Here is a 13,312-nt window from a genome sequence, read left to right on the forward strand (position 1 = left end):
CTTTGGTTGGAAACAGACATTTTTGAACCCTGAAACTTGAAGCGTTGTGTTTTGTTGTTGTTTGGGGTTTGTTTAAGAGGGAAGCCCTGTGTAGGAGCCGAGCACATAACCCATAAAGCTGAAACGGTGAATCACGCTCAGTCCCTCAGTCCCACGAGATTTACAATAATGACACAGACGCAGTGGTGAGTAATGGGACTCCTCGGGTTTTCTCCAGCGCACAAACAACCAGACGGAAAATGTAATATCTGCAGAATAACTGTGCTTGATATTTCTTAGAGTTTTGAGGCTAGCCTAAGATTAAACCAGTGAAGATTTTAAGATATTGTATATATTCAAAGGTATCTGTCGCGGTGTGAGAAATGCTGATAATATCTCTGTACGAGCGTTTTGTCTGTTGCGTCGAATATGGCAGATTTCCATGGTAACAGTGTTTTTTTTTACTGTAACCTCTGAAAGCGCCGAATCAGCACAATAACCACAGAAACAGAAATGTCAGACACTTACAGCCGATGTTTGAGTTGGCCTTATAATTTAGTTGGCCTATGTTTTAAGTTGGCCTATGTTTTAGTTGGCCTATGTTTTAGTTTTAGTTGTTCTGTGTTTTTAGTTGGCCTATGTTTTCAGTTGGCCTATCTTTTTAGTTGGCCTATTTTTAGTTGACTTATGTTTTATTTGGCCTATGTTTTAGTTGGTCCATGTTTTAGTTGGCCTATAATTTAGTTGGTCTATGTTTTAGTTGGCCTATGTTTTAGTTGGTCCTATGTTTTAGTTGGTCTATGTTTTAGTTGGTCCTATGTTTTATTTGGCCTATGTTTTAGTTGGCCTATGTTTTAGTTGGTCTATGTTTTAGTTGACTTATGTTTTTAGTTGTCCATGTTTTAGTTGGTCTATGTTTTAGTTGGCCTATGTTTTAGTTGGCCTTATGTTTTAGTTGGCCTATGTTTTATTTGGCCTATGTTTTAGTTGTTCCATGTTTTATTTGGCCTATAATTTAGTTGGTCTATGTTTTAGTTGACTTATGTTTTAGTTGGTCCATGTTTTAGTTGGTCCATGTTTTAGTTGGTCCATGTTTTAGTTGGTCTATGTTTTAGTTTTAGTTGGCCTATGTTTTAGTTGTCCTATAATTTAGTTCACCTATGTTTTAGTTGGCCTATGCTTTAGTCGGCCTATGTTTTAGTTGACCTATGTTTTATTTGGTCTATGTTTTAGTTGACCTATGTTTTATTTGGTCTATGTTTTAGTTGGCCTATGTTTTATTTGGTCTATGTTTTAGTTGGCCTGTGTTTTATTTGGTCTATGTTTTAGTTTGACCTATGTTTTATTTGGTCTATGTTTTAGTTGACCTATGTTTTATTTGGTCTATGTTTTAGTTGGCCTATGTTTTATTTGGTCTATGTTTTAGTCGGCCTATGTTTTAGTTGTCCTATAATTTAGTTCACCTATGTTTTAGTCGGCCTATGTTTTAGTTGACCTATGTTTTATTTGGTCTATGTTTTAGTTGGCCTGTGTTTTATTTGTTTCTATGTTTTAGTTGGCCTATGTTTTAGTTGGCCTGTGTTTTATTTGGTCTATGTTTTAGTTGGCCTGTGTTTTATTTGGTCTATGTTTTAGTTGGCCTGTGTTTTATTTGGCCTATGCTTTATTTGGTCTATGTTTTAGTTGGCCTATGTTTTAGTCGGCCTATGTTTTACTGGGCCTAGTTAAAACTGCCTTATGTTTGACCTGTAAGATGAACACAAAAGCCAGTTTGTCTCATGAACTCATTTAAACATGTTATATTTCTGCTCTATCTACAACAGGAGTGTGCAAAAATATTGAAATATCGATATATCGTATCATTTCATTTCATGACACAGTATCGATATCATGGGCTGCTGTATCGATATATCGCCAAGAGTCATTTGCACTGGTAAAAAAACAATATCTAGGTAAGTTACAATGACTTAAATTAAGAACATTTTACTTTATTTGTGTCGATTTAACTTGACAAGTCAAATGATCGACCAATGGAATAAGTGTGTTTTTCTTAAATCAAGCAACATTCGATTTCGTTTGTGGGCAAAAAGTTGTTGTTTTTCTTATTTTAAGTGTAGCAAGATGTACTTTCATATTTTAAGAACAAAAAGTCTTATTCCACTGACAAATAATTTGACTTGTCAAGTGAAACTGACTCAACTCATGATCAAACTTTCTTAATTCTTCATCTTAACTTGACTAGATTTTGTTTTTTTGCTGTGTAATACAAGACAACAAACCTACAGCCTAATTCTTACTAGTAAATATACATAAATATTGTCAATTAACTTAATTTTAACTACATAATCCTACATTTTTGCTGTGCTCTGAGCCCTGTTGTTGCTGTAGCCGTACACAGTAGTGCCTGTACATTCTGTGAGCCTACACCATATCTAAGTCGTCTTAACTTAACTGGATTTAGTTTTTTGCAGTGTGTGTTGACATTTTCACTGTTTTGTTGAGTAAAATGGGTGTTTTTCATTTCAACTTTGCACAAACCTGCTGAACTTAGTTGACTTTGAGTGCCACGCCCATGATTTAGCCTTTTTTTTTCACTGAACTGTATCAAATCATATCAAATCGAAAGTGCACGGTATCAAAAAACGTATCGTATCGTGGCCTGTGTATCGAGACATGTATCGTATTGGCAACTTCTTAATACTACTCAGCCCTAATCTACAATGTACTTTATTTATTTTAGAAGTGCCATCACACAGCTTCTTACAGTGACGATTGAAATAGCAGCTGAAATAGGCGTTTTGTGTTTGGCGACATTAGAATAGTTATTGAATCTTTGTTCAGGGTTTTGGACAGTTTTGGAGAAATTTATTAGTAATTTCTATGAACTGAATGATTGTTTACTCGCTCCTGCATCATCCTGAATGTGGCTGGTTTGAATCCAAGCAGCGTTTCTTGTGTCCTTGTCAAGAAAATTCACCTTCAGCGTTCAGAATGTACCTTGGTTCGACGGGAAGTGCATCTGGCGTAAAATTGCCAATTGAGTGTGTGACTTTTGTTTGTTGTAGTGAACCAGACGTGTCAAACTCAGGCCCGGGGGCTAAATTTGACCCGTGATATAATTATATTTGGTCCATGAGATCATGCCAAATATGTATTAGAGCTGTTCATCGCTGTCTACAGATCGACTATAGAGACATTATTTATTTAAAATTGTGTTATTATTTTATATGTTGCTTGTTCTGAACTCGGTGTTTAAGCAAAACTATTATTAAACATTTATTTTAATAAGAAAAGGTGTAATATTTACATATCTCGAAAGAAGAGGAAACAGGCAGATGTTGTTGAAATTTTTTTAATAAATATTTAATTTGGCCCACGACTTAGTCCCAGTTTTTAATTTCAGCCCTTTGTGAATTTGAGTTTGACACCCCTGAGCTATACACAGAAGGTCTTGAGGGAAAAAAAAGAACATTTATATGTTCAGTTTCTCAACATTTTGATTTATCTCAGCCCAATTTAAAGGTCCTATGTTATGGCTTAAAGCTCACTCTTTACCTCCTCAAAAAACAGATCTGGAATTGTGTTTTGTTTCATTCACACATGTAAAACTTTATTATTAGTCTGTTAACATCTCCAAAGCTCAAAATGCTCTGTTCAACCTTGTGACCTCATGAGGTGATAGTTATATATAGATAGATACAGTGTACATTTATATAAATATCTATTTTACGGAGCTAAATTACTCCCTGATTGTGGGAAATATGGACTGGCGTGGATAGTGTTTTAGTTTTAGTTTTTCCTCGAGTGATGTAGAAAAGAGGGAGCCACTGTCTGTGTAAAAGTTCATGTTTGTTAGCAGCTAAATTTCACCTTTTCTTCTGTAAAGATTGGCATTTCCAGGGCTGAAATGATCCAAATGATTCTAGTGAAGAGTTTAAAACCACAGTGGAGCTCTTGTATTAGCGCATGACATCCAAAAGGTGTAACAGAATGCTTTCAGACACAGAGAACTCAGCCTAAATATGCAAGATTTGTGCGTTAAACATGTGTGAATGAAACAAAAAACACAGCTCCAGTTGTGTTTGATGAGAAAATATTATAACAAAGATCAGAAAATAGTGTAATCTGGGTTCTTTAACGTTGAATCTGCACTTCATTCGGTAAAAAGAAATGAATTTAAGTCTCGCTGGTTGCGCTGAATGTTGAAACCCGTCAGAAATATCTCAAAAATGGTCAAATCATTTAAATCTCGTGCGTACGGATAATTAAAGCTTTAGATAGTTTTCATTTTACAGTTGTGTCCTGTGAGACTCAAACATTAGTGCAGCTCAGACGCTTCGCAGTTGAAGTGTGTGTGATGTGAGAGGAGCAGGTGTGGAGGTGTGTAGTGTTGTGTTGTGTGAAAGCGTCACTCACACACACACGGAACGGGGAACCTCAGAGTACGTGTCGCCTGTTTGTCCTTGTTGTGGTCGACTGCTCTAAACCAACTGAGGCTTCCTTTAACTCAGCTCGCAGCTCCTCTGTGCGCTAAAGGAATACATTATACATTTGTTCAAAGAGATTTCATTAAGAAGAGATTCTTTTTACATTTTTTATCTTATACACTAACAGTTTAAAGCTTGGACACGCCCTCTCCTTTCATGTTTTTCCTTTTTGAATGTTTACCACTTTAACATTTTATATGCACATGAAGACCTGAAATATATAAGCGAGAAAAAAGTGAAATAGCTCAACCAATATTTTATAAAATCCTCAAAGCGTCCACCTTTTGCTTAAATCCTCAGCCTTCTCTCGCTGAGTTTCAGGACGAATTCTCCTGAAATGGTTTTCACTTCACAGCTGTGCCAGGTCAATCCAGTCCAGCTTTATTTGTATAGCACATTTTATAAACAAGACAGTTTCCAAAGTGCTTTACATTTTTACATAGCAATGCAAAACATTTCACTTAAAAAAAATAATCTGCGGAATTATGTTTCAGCCATGAGGAAACTGAAAGCATCAATAAATAAAATAATAATAAATGTCATGAAACGGCGAAAGTGCAAACCAGCGATCAGAGCAAACTGTGGCTATTTTTTTAATAAATATAAAATAAAATCTAATACAAGTTTAGAGTTATCTTCCCACATGGAAAACGTATAGACAAATCATACACCATTTTAATGTTTTATCTGAATCCTAAAAGATTTGTATATGACAGTGAAAACAGTTACAAGATCTTTGGTAAATATGTGCAGCATGAAACATATAAAACTCTGTAACCTGTAAGAGCTGAACATGACACTAATCCAACATATAATCTCCTCACAAGTGTTGGACAAAGGTCATTTTTACCACAGAATCATAGAAAAACAAGTGAAATGATGTTTGTTTCCTTAAACTCGATTGCTGTGTTGTGTGTGTATGAGAGTGAGAAAGAAAATGATCACTGTGTGTGTGTGTGTGTGTGTGTGTGTGTGTCTTTGTGTGTGTGTGTGTGTGTCTTTGTGTGTGTGTGTGTGTGTGTGTGTTGGGCAGCATGGGGGTAAACACAGTAATCCAAATCTTGCATTACAACCTTAAAAAACATAAGACACACACTCTTCCACTGATATCACAGGGAACATACATCAGGCTGTAAAAAGATTTTTACTCTGCAAAATCCTGTAGCCTCTTTCCTCGTTGCCTCTTCAAAGAGCCATTTACTTGTGGGACACCGCGGTACTAGTAACTGTCCTCAACATCTGCTATCATTCTTACCATTAGTACTGGCTGGGTAGTTTCACAGGTGAGTCACTAGACCAGGGGTGTCAAACTCATTTTGGTCCGGGGGCCGTATCCAACCGACTTTGATCCCAAAGTGTCTGGATCAGAAAACTCATGTCATATAAACCCCAAAAATAACAATAAGTTCAAATATTTGTGCAGAGAAACACAAATCTATTACAGAAATCTTTTTTAATTGATGAACTCTTTCTTTTACAAAATATTATAATATAATGAACAACCTGAAACTTTAAGAAAAATACAATTTCAACACAAAGTTTTAACATGAACTTGTTAAATAGGGAGTAAAAGTCATTTTTTCTTGGAAAATCCTGCACTCTGCTTCACTTTTCTCATTTTTGACATTTTTCTGATGAGGGTGTCACGGTCAACAGTCAAAACGATCGTCCTTTAAGAGCGTTTGGAAAGAGACAAGTCTTCATTTGTGCTGCTCTGGTGGGAGGGGCCACGTACAGAGACGCTGGAGACTCTACTATGATAAACACCACAGAAAATTAACAAGATTTTAATAAAAAATAGAATTAAAAGAAAAGCCCAGATTAAAGGTCTTGGAGGGCCTGATCTGGCCCCTGGGCCGTATGTTTGACACCTGTGCACTAGACTATCACATGGACAAGCTGGGTTCAAATCCCCCTTCACACTCAGATTTTGTTTTGTTTTTTTAACTGCAACATATAAATAAAGAATACAAACATTACATGGAACATACAAAGAAAATGTAGTTGATCATGCACATTACCTGTAAAAGTCATGCAAAATGTTCACTTTATCTTTACTAGTTTTTCATAATATATTTGTATGAGAAAAATGCAAAAGGGGAAACACTTTCAGGAGTAAACCACACATGACACATATAAACCTTCTAGAAAGATTTACTACAAAGACACTGGTAAATTCTTATATTTTTTTTCCAGTTTTTTTCCATATGGGTTGGTTGCATTTTTTTTGTTTACCACGTTCCATATTTGTCCATAGATGTGATGTCTTCAGTGAGAATCTACAATGTAAATAATCACGAAAATAAAGACGAAAATGAAAAAGTCCATCCAAACTTTTGAAGTGTATGTTTGAAGGTCTTGATTTTTTACCACTTATTTCCAGTTCAGTAAAGTAATAGGCTACAGTTTTTACATTTCCACCTACATTTTCTGCCCTGGGAGTATTTTTTACAGTATAAGAGCTGTGTTGTTGGTTTTATATTCCACTGGCCAAACAAGGTGACAGTACAGAAGCTGTTCACTGAGCTCAGATGTGGAGAAACCAGGTGCTTTTTAAGATACAGATCAGCACAGACACAGATTCAAGAAAATGTATCTTACCTTTCCATATCTGGTATTGTTAGTATAATGGTGAATCATATTTTTTATTGTAACTGTGTAAACCTACAGCAAAATCTACTACTCAAGAGAAAAGGGCTGATAGACGTTGCGTTTTATGATGTAGTGCGGTTTATAACAGAGGTGGGACCAAGTCCTTGTTTTGCAAGTCTCAAGTCTTTGACCTCAAGTCCGAGTCAAGTCCCAAGTCAAATACAGGCAAGTCCAAGTCGAGTCTCGAGTCACTGGTCCATAAGTCCAAGTCAAGTCCAAGTCAAGTCCAAGTCGTCTGTTTTGAGCTTCAAGTCATTTCAAGTCTTTAAACCAAAGTAGTACCAAATATATCTTAGTTTTTTGCAATTTATATGATTTTTTAAACTAAATTGTTCTTAAAAAAATCATAGTATATTTATATATGAGTATTTATAGAGTTTATAAGAGTTGTAGAAAAGTAAATTTTTCCTTTTTTAAATGTCTTAACAAGATCTTAAAGTGAATCATTACAGTTAGAATAAAAGGAATTCAGATTTAAAAGTGCTTCTCAAGTCACAGGCCTCAAGTCTAAGTCGAGTCCCAAGTCAAATACAGGCAAGTCCAAGTCGAGTCTCGAGTCACTGGCCCATAAGTCCAAGTCAAGTCCAAGTCGTCTGCTTTGAGCTTCAATCATTTCAAGTTTTTTAAACCAAAATACCAAATATAGCTTAGATTTTTTTGCAATTTTATATGATTTTTAAACTAAATTGTTCTTAAAAAAATCATAGTATATTTATATATATTATATATTATATATGAGTATTTATAGAGTTTATAAGAGTTGTAGATAAGTTAATTTTTCCTTTTTAAATGTCTTAACAAGATCTTAAAGTGAATCATTACAGTTAGAATAAAAGGAATTCAGATTTAGAAGTGCTTCTCAAGTCACAGGCCTCAAGTCCAAGTCGAGTCCCAAGTCTTAGTCCATTTTATCAAGTCAAGTTTCAAGTCCTAAAAATAATGACTCAAGTCTGACTCGAGTCCAAGTCATTACTTGCAGGCCTCCACCTCTGGTATATAGTATAACATGTTTTTATTTCTACAGGGACAGAGCATGAAAATACATTAATTACGACAAAAGTCAGTGTAACGTAAACCTTAACCCATCTTTTAATTCATTTAAGTGACGCCAAAACTACACAGACACAATTTAAGATCAAGAAAAATACTTATCTGAAGCAATCTGATTAGGATATAGAAATTTTATTCAAATACCGATGCTTTCCGTTCAAGGACAAATCTTCATCAGGTCACAGAACACTTTCTTTAACCCTGTGGGGAAATGTGTCTTGTGCATTTGACCCATCCTTCAGTAACGCTGGGGTAACCTGTCAGGAGCAGAGAGCGCTATGATGCTGTGGCAGTGGAACAAACTGCAGATCTTGAGCCAGGACTGATCAAAACTTAATTAGATCATTTGACCTGCTGTATTTTGGGTTGTGTTTTGTTCCTTTGCGTTGTGTTTTGGGTCGATGGTGGCAAACGGACACACGGAGAACATGCAAACTCTGCAAAGAAACATCCCTCGCCGCTCGGGAGTCAAACCCAGCGTGCCTCCTTCTGCAAAAAATATAACTGTATCGTTGTAAAAAATAATCAAAATAAATAAATCTAGTAAAACAGAATTATTTTAACTAATTCGCATTCATTTTTGCAGTGCAGTGTCTTTTATTTAGACTATTACAACGACCTGTGTCACATTTATAGATCTGGATAAGGTCATTTGCTTTACTTTATTTGATTTATTTTCATTTTTTGGAGCGGTTTGTTCCCTAAAATAAAGCCTCGTAAATGCAACAATGCTGCACTTCGCTGAATGAGGTTAAAACATAAACAGATGCTCAAAAACAGGTGTTCAGCTACAGCACGAAAACGCAGCAAAGTAAACGACATCATAAACCAGGAGTCTCCAGCCTTTTTCCTTCACAAAGCTTCTTTAACAAAACGAAAATATCAGAGCCACGGCGAGTTTTAGACGCCTATAAAACTTACAACTAAACCATTATCCAGTTATTAGTGCACAGAAATAGGCATCAAAATGACAGATTTACATATACTTCAGCTCAAATTGTGATTTTTCTGGACTTTTCAGATGGAAATAAGTCCTACGTTAAATCTAATCCGTTTCTAACACTAGTTTGTTCATCTATAGACGCCGCGCTATTGATGGAAATAATAGAAAATTGAAATCTTTGAACGCACAATTAAATATCTAGTCTGATTTAATCTATTTTACTTTTTCACTTTCTCCAATCTGTGCGTCTGTGCCTTTATCTTTAATTTACATTATAAATTCATTCTGGAGTTGTGTTCTTGGGCAAGACGCTTCACTCTTTGCCTTTATGTTTACTAAAAAAAGTAAGAACGGATGAAGGTTCTTAATGTATTTATTTATTTATTTGATTTCATTCATAAAATACTGATGTGTCATGAAGTTAAACATGCAAGAAGTTAAAGAAAAGACAAAACTTTAACACTGATAGTTACTAAAACATTTAAATTACGAGCATGAATCCACCGCAAACAGATATTTTTGAGTGTCCAGTGGAAAAATGAGCAATGCTTTGTATGAGTGTGACTATTTGGAAATCTGAACTTGCATAAAATTCGCCTTCTTAACTATATGTATATGAACTTTTCTTCTTTATACTGCATTGGCTGTAGAGTGTCCACGCCCCTTGATTTATTTACACGACATAAGTCCCTGTCTCCTGTGGTGTTTTTCAGACCAGTGACACAGGGCGGTGCGTCAGAGTCGACACCAGTCTTCACCTGAAACACAAAGAACATCAGAGGATCAGAACATCAGAACATCGGAAGATCAGGGCCGGAGGAGGTGAGTCTGGTACCAAATACTCTGCAGCATTATCGTTTAATACTGTAATATTATCAGACTGTAAATGTTTCTGTGCGTAGGTTGAACTGAAATCATTAAAATGGCGAATCAATTTTTAAAAATATACGTTTTTTCTGCTGTCAAAAATCTAAATTGTGTTTTCTGAGGGATTAATATAGACATAATAAATGAGTGTATGTGTATTTTTTCTTAAATTCATCGTCGTTCATGAAATGTAGACTCTAAAAAAAACAAAGTACTAGATGAACAAAGGCGGTGTTCATCTATAGATCACTAAACTGGTTGAACAAAAGAAAATCAAAGACACAGAAAGACATTTAGTCTCAAATGAACTGAATTAACTCTATGTTTAATGGTTTATGCTCTGAATCAGCTACAACATCTACATGGTACAGGCCGATTATTGACTGTGATATTAAAGCTGCACTAAGGAACTTATCAGTTAAGGTGCAACACCATTCTTCACCATAAAGATTGTATTTATTTACCTGAAACGTTCCATGTTTGGCGTTCAGCTTATTTATCTTGTATTTATTCAGTTACAAGTGGTTTTATTGCTCAAAAATACCTGGTAAAAAACTTGCTGAGTTGTTGAGACGTGGGCTCATTTGTAAAACCTCACGTGGAATTCTAACTAAATGTGTACGTACGGAAACTGTGCAAACTTCCACAAACTTCTACAAACTTCCTCAAACTTTCTCAAACTTTCTCAAACTTTCAAACTTTCACAAACTTTGACAAACTTTGACAAACTTTGACAAACTTTCTAAAACTTTCTCAAACTTTCTAAAAATTTCACAAACGTTCACAAACTTTCTCAAACTTTCCACAAACTTTCTAAAACTTTCACAAACATTTCACAAACTTTCACAAACTTTCTTAAGCTTCCACAAACTTTCTTAAACTTCCACAAACTTCTACAAACTTTCTCAAACTTTCTCCAACTTGTTCACTTATGTTCACTTCTCGTCTGTGCACAGATCTGCTTCTGTCTCGTCTCTGAACAGCTCCAAAGACTTTTTAGAGCGGGTCACTCATTTTCATGTCTTAGTTATCCTTTTATCTTTTTATATTTTATAGATCACAAACTGAATGTGGAAAGTCACGTACCACTTTCATTTAATTTCAAGTATTTTTATTTGAGCGATTTGTCACGCAGTGTAAGACGATGAAAGCGCTTTGAAAATAATAAAAAGTGCTCCGGTTCTGGAAGTAAATTTTACATTCATTATTTCCATAGACTTTTCTAAAAATTCAAATATTAAGAGTTCATTAAGAAATTGCAGAGGATAATCAACCACATGCTAAATAATGTCCATAATGTGGTTGTTTTAAAGTCCAAAAAAACACATTTAAAACACAAGACTCTGTGAAATGTTGAAATAACTTTGAGGTTTATAAAGTTTCATAAACAGATTCTAAATAAAATGATAGTTACCCCATAGCTGATTACGCCTGAGCACGTTTTCAATCTTTTAATATTAATTTTGTTCATAAACGGACCGGGGGTGGGCGCTGCCTGCTGAACTCTAACTCAAAGGAAGTCGACAGAAGCAAAAGTTACTAGAGCTTCAGCCAAACCCCTTTGTAAACATTTGTGGTGCATGTTTGTTTGGATGCATGAAGACGTCTCCAAGCAGCTCGACAACGGATTTATGAATCATACTTATTGTGCTGAAGAAGAACTAATATTTGTAGAATTAAATACAATCAATCAGACTTTATTTCTATTGCACCTTCCGATGACCAAAGCCGACCAAAGTGCTGTACAACATTAAAACACGATAAAAAAAACAATAAACATCACACAAACAAAAGCAACAAAGCACATTACACCACTAAAATAAAGAAAGTTTCACAGGGCCACAAAGTGTTAAAAGACGTTCTAAATAAGCAGGTTTTAAGTTTGGTTTTGAACAAAGGCAGGTCAGGGATGGACCGTAACTCAATGGGCAAAGAGTTCCAGAGTTTGATCACCCCACTGTTTGCACCGGGACCGGGGGGACCTCCAGCAGATGTTGCCCAGCAGATCGTAGAGCTCTGCTGGGTTGGTGAGGGGGTCAAAATCTCACACAAGGTATAGGAAGGTGCAAGACCACTGACTGCATTAAAATATCAAAATTTTAACCCTTACATACTCTTCGGGTTAAATTTGACCCGTTTTGACATTGAGCAGTAGTAAAAATACACTAAGCGTCATTCTTTGATCCTGAAATTCGATGACTTTTCCCAAATTTTTGCCAAAATACACAAAAATATTTAAAAATGTTATACTTTTACATAACACTGCTTTGAATGCACTGACTAGTTTGAAATAAGCATAAGGGCCACAGTGGATAAAACTAGTTATATTATAAATTCCAACTCTTACAGAATATTCATGTCAGTTTCAAATGCAATAATATATATAAAAATCATATTGGCTTTTATATTTTTAAGTGTTTTGTTAAACAGGACATGATACTGTGTGATAGCAGATTTTTTTCTCCATAAACAAGTGTTGTAAAACGTTATAAAAATAGGCTCTTCGTGCTCTCTCAAACATTATATTTATACAGTACATATATTTATTCGTGTGGGACAGTCTATTTATTTGGTATAGACACTTACTATAAGGGAATTCTTGGTCCAGGTCAAATTTGACCAGGACCACACTGCGAAAGCTAAAAAAATGAACAGTATGTAAGGGTTAAAATGAATTCTGAACTGGACAGGGAGCCAGTGCGAGGAGTTACAGGACAGGGGTGATGTGGTCGTGTTTCCGACTGTTTGTGAGCATGTAAAAAATACCTATTACCGTTGTGAATTTACTATTTTGATGCGTAACTTTGCGCACTAAAAACAGATAATGGTTTATGTTTGTAGGAGTCTGACAGTCAGATTCGTGTAGACTGTGTTCTAGAGCAAGAAAAATGATCTGACGAAAGTATTTTTTGCCAAAACGTTACTGAAAAATGAATAAAAAGCTTTTGGACATCGGCCATCTGAGTGCGCCATGCATTTTTACACTTTTATAATCTTGTGACCGCTAACATGAGTAGCTCTTTGGTATTTTTTTGTTTTGTAAAGCTGCTCACTGGAGGAAAAAGGTTAAAGACTCTTGAATATACACCAATACCAAAACAATAAATGGTAACACTTTATAATAACTATATAATATAATACTTTATAATAAAGCATGAACTAAGGCTTAATTAATAATGAACAAAGACTTAATTAATAATGATTCACGCTTAGTAACTACTTAATTACTACCTTAATTAGCACTTGCAACTTAATTTGCCTGTGCTGTAAATAGTTACTCATAATTATTTCATACTTAATTACTCATGAACTAACCATTTGATCATTTATTAAT

At 35.2% G+C, this 13,312-nt stretch overlaps 1 protein-coding gene across 1 annotated transcript in view; it reads left to right on the forward strand.

Moving 5' to 3' along the window:
* Positions 1–13,312, forward strand: part of cd4-1 (CD4-1 molecule) — a 45,790-nt gene that overhangs the window by 6,969 nt on the left and 25,509 nt on the right. The window contains exon 2 of the mRNA XM_020928129.2: positions 9,825–9,933. The gene's annotated coding sequence lies outside the window, so the exon portion shown is untranslated. The remainder of the gene's footprint in view (positions 1–9,824; positions 9,934–13,312) is intronic.

Source organism: Boleophthalmus pectinirostris, unplaced genomic scaffold (assembly GCF_026225935.1).
Source record: "Boleophthalmus pectinirostris isolate CB_2022bp ecotype Guang Dong unplaced genomic scaffold, ASM2622593v1 HiC_scaffold_6, whole genome shotgun sequence".
Lineage (NCBI taxonomy): Eukaryota > Metazoa > Chordata > Actinopteri > Gobiiformes > Gobiidae > Boleophthalmus > Boleophthalmus pectinirostris.